At 43.4% G+C, this 6,313-nt stretch overlaps 1 long non-coding RNA gene across 1 annotated transcript; it reads left to right on the forward strand.

Annotated features, from left to right (window-relative positions):
• The first annotated feature begins 2,828 nt into the window (after window positions 1-2,828).
• On the forward strand, window positions 2,829-6,313 carry LOC127316440 (uncharacterized). Its single transcript, XR_007860407.1, has 2 exons — window positions 2,829-5,071; window positions 5,560-6,313. It is a non-coding gene; the product is annotated as an uncharacterized lncRNA (long non-coding RNA).

A 6,313-nucleotide genomic window follows, 5' to 3' on the forward strand; every position in this document is an offset into this window, starting at 1 on the left:
TGTTACCATAAAAATTCTTATAAATACCAGAGCGTAATTTCTTGGCACTGGTACACGGCAAAGAAACTGCCGTGCACCGAATCTTTGCCGGGTTTTTTCCGTTGCCGTGAGTGGATTGTTTGCCGTGCGCTGATTTCTGCCATTGTCGTGCGGCCCTCTTTGACGGGCGCTGATTTCTGCAATTGCCATGCGGCCCTCTTTGCCATGCGTTTAATCGAGTCTTTGTCGTGCATCATTTATTTGCCGTGCATTTTCCTGACTTTACACGGCAAAGATTTCTTTGCCGTGCTTTGGCGCATGGCAAAGAAAGGCTGCACGACAGTGCCTATTTTTCCGGTAGTGGTCGTGCCGCTGGAGCCACCTCGACACAAATGGACGCGCGGTCGATTTCGACCATTTCAACCGGCGCATACAAACGCGACAGTCCGAAATGTGTCACCCCGTTAGACATGTGTTAGAGCATCTCAAGCCGTCTCCCCGATGAGGCCCTCGGCAGCCCTTTTTTACATCTGGATGACGTTATTCAGCCCAGCTGCACCCCGGCTCCTGTTTCCCCCCGGATTTGGCCTTTAATTCATCCGGAGAGCCCAGGCCATCCCCCGCCCCCGGGGTGCGCTCGGAGACTCCGGACGAGAGAAAAGCAGGCACGGGCCCGCTCTGTCGGTGAGAGAACACACGAACCCCACCACTTTCTCGACGCAAATCCCTCCTCCCCTCTCGTTGCTCTGTCACCACCGACACCACCCCTTGCAAATCCGCCGGCCGGTTGCCTGAACTCCCCCGCCCCTCCACCCAGCAGCCTATATTCCGCCGCCCGTCGTGCCCTCTGCCTATATTTCGCCGCCGGGCAACTCCCTCGCGTCACTACCCATGATCTCTGGATTTGGCACTCCTTCTTTGGTATGCCGGGATCGAACAATGACATCAACGTCTTGCAGTGCTCGCCGATTTTCTCCAAGCTTGTTGAGGGTCGTGCTCCCCCCGTTAACTTTGTGATCAATGACCGGCAGTACAACAAGAGATACTATCTTGCAGACGGTATCTATCCAAAGTGGACAACATTTGTGAAGACTATCTGAAGCCCCGTCCTCCCGAAGGAGCTGGAGTTTGTCAAGGAACAAGAAGGTTGCCAAAAGGACGTCGAGCGTGCATCTGGTGCCCTCCAGCAGAGATTTGCTGTAGTCCGGTTCCCTGCTTTGACTTGGTCAAAGATCAGATGTGGGAGGTGATGAATTGTTGTGTGTGCTTACACAACATGATTATCGAGAATGAGCGAATGTATCCGGTTCCTCTGAGTGAACAAGTTGCACCATATGAGAAAGAGGGTCCTTTTGCACAGCCTAATCACCAGGTGCCGGCATCATAGGCTGCGTTCATCGCTATGCGTCAGGAGATTCGAGACTCCACAATGCATCAACAGTTGCAGGATGATCTGGTGGAGCGCATATGGACGCTTCGAGGCGACACCAACTAGTTTTCGTTTGATTTGTTTGAAAACTTGTTAATTTATTTGCTTGTTTTTTTGAACTGTAACGTTTATTTGTAAAAATAAGATAAATGTTGGTAAAATTGGTCAAATTTGCCGAACTGTGCTGGATATTTGGTAGCCAGGAACATTTATTTCTGAAAAACGCCGAACACCGGGTGTCTACCAGGGAGACGGCTAGAACTTCGGTGCTTCCCAGTCAAAACTTTCATCCAATTCGATACTTCTTTTTTAAAACGAGGCAAAAAAGTTTTTGCCTTATATTAATATAGGAGGAGCAGAGAAAGGTCTGGCTGACGCCAGCAACAAAAAACAAAAGAAAGGGGAAAGAAGAAACCCCAAAACTAGAGAGAAAGAAAAAAAGGGTCAGCTCGCGAGCTCCGCAAGGTTTTTTGCTCCCGCAAGAATCCAATCTCTTCCTTCTTCATGATGACCGAAGGCAAAGAGGATTTATTATTGAAAACTCACTCATTTTTTTCCTTCCAAATCTCCCAGACGATAAGCATGATGGCGGCAGTCTGTAACCCTTTGGGAGAAGAGGAAGGAGTCTTGACGATGACGTGCCAATAATCCAACACTTTCTGCCTACCCGACCCAAGGCAGATGAGAAGATCCGGAGAAGAAAGCCATGAAGCCATAGCAGCCCATATCTTTCTGGAGAAACGACATTCGAAAAGGATCCAATTCAATACTAAATAGTGCCGGATTTGACCGTGGGGAGCGCTAAGGGCGGCTAATAATCTCTACTACTTAAAAAGACTAAAGTGGTTCCTTATTCTGCCACTAGCTTCGTCGTCCCGCACGATACGTCCAAATCTTCGTCGTCCCGCACGGGCTCATTTGGGCCGAAGCCCAGCTACCTTGTCAGAATGGAACTGAGGCCCAGCAGGCAAAACCCTCGCCCGTGAACGAACGCTCCTCCCCCACAACCCGAGCCGCCGACCTCATTGCTTCCGATGACAACCGCTTCCGCGATGGCGACCCATACCTGAGCGTCCTCGTGCGGCGGCATCCTGCAGAACGCCGTCCTGAACCGTCGAGCCCTTCGTCGGGCGCGTTGGCGCTACTCATCTCCCTCTCTCATATCTTCCGCGGTTCCGTCAGATGGGATGGGGACGACAGAGTGGAGGGCCTCCTACTCCAAGAGACCAGCGTACTAGGAGCCCACAGACTATGTGCCCAATTTGAAGGTAAATACTCTCATTGAAGTGCTCTGGTTCTAATCAAAATTTGATGCAGGTTGAGGAGCGGGGAAGCACAGCTGCTTGAGGATGAGCAAGGGCGACCATACATCCAGCTGCCAGCTCTCGCTATCGATATGTTACTGGTCTATGTAGTATCTCAATAGCAGCGATTATGTTTATCGCACCAATTGCTTATATTTGAACGAAAATTGTCGCACCACTTATACCACTTGGAAACGTGTAGTCACTTTGGTTAGAAAGAGATTGTAGCTCTCAAGGACAGTTCATTCAGTTTGGTTGTAGTGTAGGCTTGGCACCACATATACTTTCCATAGAAGCAGAAAGTGGCGTAAAATCATGAAGCAGTAAAAATAACTTCTTATACATCTGTTTATCCTAGATACGTAGCATAATACACAACACATAGTAGGCATTGGGAAAAGATAGCTATTAGATGATTGCTTCAAAAATACACTAAAAACTGGAGCTGAATGCATTTTAGGTAGTAAAACACATCCCAGAGACGAGATGGGTTGATGCAAGTCTTGGACCCTGGTGTTTGCGATTCATTTTAGTATACTGTATTTGGTAAGTGGTATGGATCGTGTATTTTGATGCAGGTTGATGGATGTATTTTCTTGCGGTGAAGCAGGCCTGTAAATTTGCGAGATAACATATTCTTCAAAATGGACTGGTAGTACGTATTCAGGAAACTTGGACAACTTCTATCATGTAGATTGCATGCATGTATGTAGTTTCTGATTCCTCTATCGGATGGATTCAGCTTAAGACTGATTGCTACTCTGCTTCAACAATGATATCTTACTAGATTAGCTGGTAAATCCAATGTTGAAGGTTTGCTTACACACTAAAGGCAGCTGGCCATTTTCATTAAAAAATTGCTTGCCCTGTATTGTTGATCAATTAATTTCAGGGAGGCGTACCCATGTTGTCCTTGTTTTAACAGCTATTGCTAACATTTTTCCGCTGGTTTTAACAATGAATCACTTCTCTTCTTTTTGGAAGTGCTAATTTTGAAGCCGTGATCTTGTGTACTAAAAGAGTACTCCGTACTTGCCTACTTGGTTTACTTTATGTCTCAGGTTTCTCGGTTAGCATTGCACAAAGCATACAATAGATCTATATGGACAAATGTTCATTATGGTTACATATCTGATGTCATGGGCTATACTAACTTCTTCCCAATAGATTATATTTTTGATATAGTTGCTGGTCAATATGCTCTTGTGTTTTATATTCTCGAGATGGAAACATACATATACCATAGCCATTCTATGTGGGATCCAGATAGGATTGCACCTTCAACCTATGTTCTAATCTAAGTTATTTTATAGCCTGACATTTTTTCTAATACATCAAAAGATAAGACAGGGAGCTTTGTATACTCTTTGTTGCTGGTACTCTGTAGGTATCATCGGACTGCAACACTATGAGCAATTTGATGTAGGGCGCGACCGCAAGTACAAGAACGATGGCTGTGTTGGCATCTGCTGATCCTAGAGAGAACAAGATGCCGGGAACCGCTGGTGTCGAGTGACACATCCATGTCCTCTATGCCATGGTAGCCGATCCCGCGACCCCAACGGTCCACCCTTCTCCATTCCATAAGCCCTGCTTCTCTATCTTCTGTAGATGGTTCTGTCTTAAAATTTATTATATATCCTGAAAGATATAGGAAACAACTCACTATGGTGTTAATCTGAAATTCAGTGTGCATTTTATTTATCATTTTGCACTGTTTGCTAGCCCATTGCCAGCATCACATGTTTTTATAGTGTTCTTATGGCTGTTATCTGTCCAGAACGTGTTTGTTCCTTTAACAAGAAATCCAAGAAGTCGTAGGAGAGATACAATACCCCACAAACCATTCAGAAGTAGGAAAGATCAAAGGATAGTATATGTTAGATACGGTCTATTTAGTGGCACTTCTTATTTACCCTCTAATTAACATGTATATTGTGTATTACATCAAGGAAGCGTCAAAAGGAACAAGAAACGGCCAACTCTTATGGTTTTTTTATGAGTTATTTCATGCCTTACGTATTTAGTGAACGCATTTTTAAAACTCGGTTCAGTGTTAAATCATAATCGTTAGTGTGGTTTAAGAAGAGATTTTGACGATGATTATATGTCATTGTAATCTACCTAATGGAATAAAGTGTTCCACCATTAAATAAAACTATGTTCAATGTGAAATCATAATCGTTAGTATGGTTCAATCAGAGTTTTTGACGGTTTTGTAATGCTGCTTTTGTTCCTTAGGGTGTTCTTTCACAAAGGAGGTTAATTCTGAATAGAAGTCAGATCCAAATCACAAAGAATGCTACAACAAGGCTGCTACAGTCCCAGTGCGTCGCATGGCTAAAAGAAACAAGCCAAGGTAGCAGCCAATCAGTACATCGTTATCTTTGTCTTTGTGTAGTTGCTGCAATCATTTATCTACACAACCAAAATTGTATATGAACATGTAGACATGGTTCTTTCATGAAGTTTCTGTGGAAAATAGAAAAAAAATGATGGGCATGTTATGCTCCTTAAATGCTTCCCTTTCAGCGTCTGAACTGTCCATGTTGTAACTTCAAAAGAGTAAAATATTCAATTACTAGATGTAATTGGGATTTTAAAACCATGCTCCCATTTCTTAAATGGACAACCATAACGATGTGCCTGCACTTAAAGAAATGTTTATTGCTTACTGTTTCCATCTTGATGCATCAATAACTGAATGATGTGCCGCTAAAAATTGGCACACATATATTCACCTCAGTTCTGTAATGCCTCTTGTAATTTTACTTTTCATAAAACACATATCAAAGCATCTAATGGATTGGATTTGAGACCTCATGATTCTTCACTTCCTAATTATAGATTACTGGAACGGTTTTATAGTTTCACGACAGAGATATGATGGAGATATTCAATGTATTTTGTATACCATGCTAGATGGTTGATTTAAATCATCCCATGGCCTGATAGATGCCTAAGGTATGTAACTAGAAGCTGTGCAAGTCATATATGAAATATTTCTCGATTATTATGATGGTTGGCTATCCTTTTCAGATTTTAATGGTCGGACATTCCTATGTGCGGAATCTGTGATGGGGAGGAGTCTGAACATGATGAATGGCCTTGAGCTTGGCGGGTGTCGCAGTCTGACCAGGCAAGCGTTCTAGCATCTAGCTTCGATGACCTTCAACACTTCAATGTTTGTATGACACAAACACTGGTAAAAGTAACACAACTACACATTCAAAATCTACTAACTTGGACAGCAAAAAAATACGTTTTAGTTGCCTCCGTAGTTGCGAGAGCTGATCCTAACTTTGTGGATACATCTTATTTGGTTACTTTTGTGTTATTTTTTAAAGCATTTTATGTATGTAAGTGTGCGAGACTTGCTGATGCATGGGCTTTCAGTTTTTTTATAGTGCAAGAAAGTAACTGTTTGATCGAAGCTATCTTATGAAGCTTCTGACTACCCTACAAAATGGGTAGTTGCCATACAAATGCCACTTGTGGGAGGAAAGATACGAGGAGTAATGTTAGGTTTTAGAGAAAACGGTTGTATGCATTGCAAGAAATTGTTATAATGTAGTTTTGTATATCTATGCTACTCATATAA

Source organism: Lolium perenne, chromosome 1, assembly GCF_019359855.2.
Source record: "Lolium perenne isolate Kyuss_39 chromosome 1, Kyuss_2.0, whole genome shotgun sequence".
NCBI classification, from domain to species: Eukaryota; Viridiplantae; Streptophyta; class Magnoliopsida; order Poales; family Poaceae; genus Lolium; species Lolium perenne.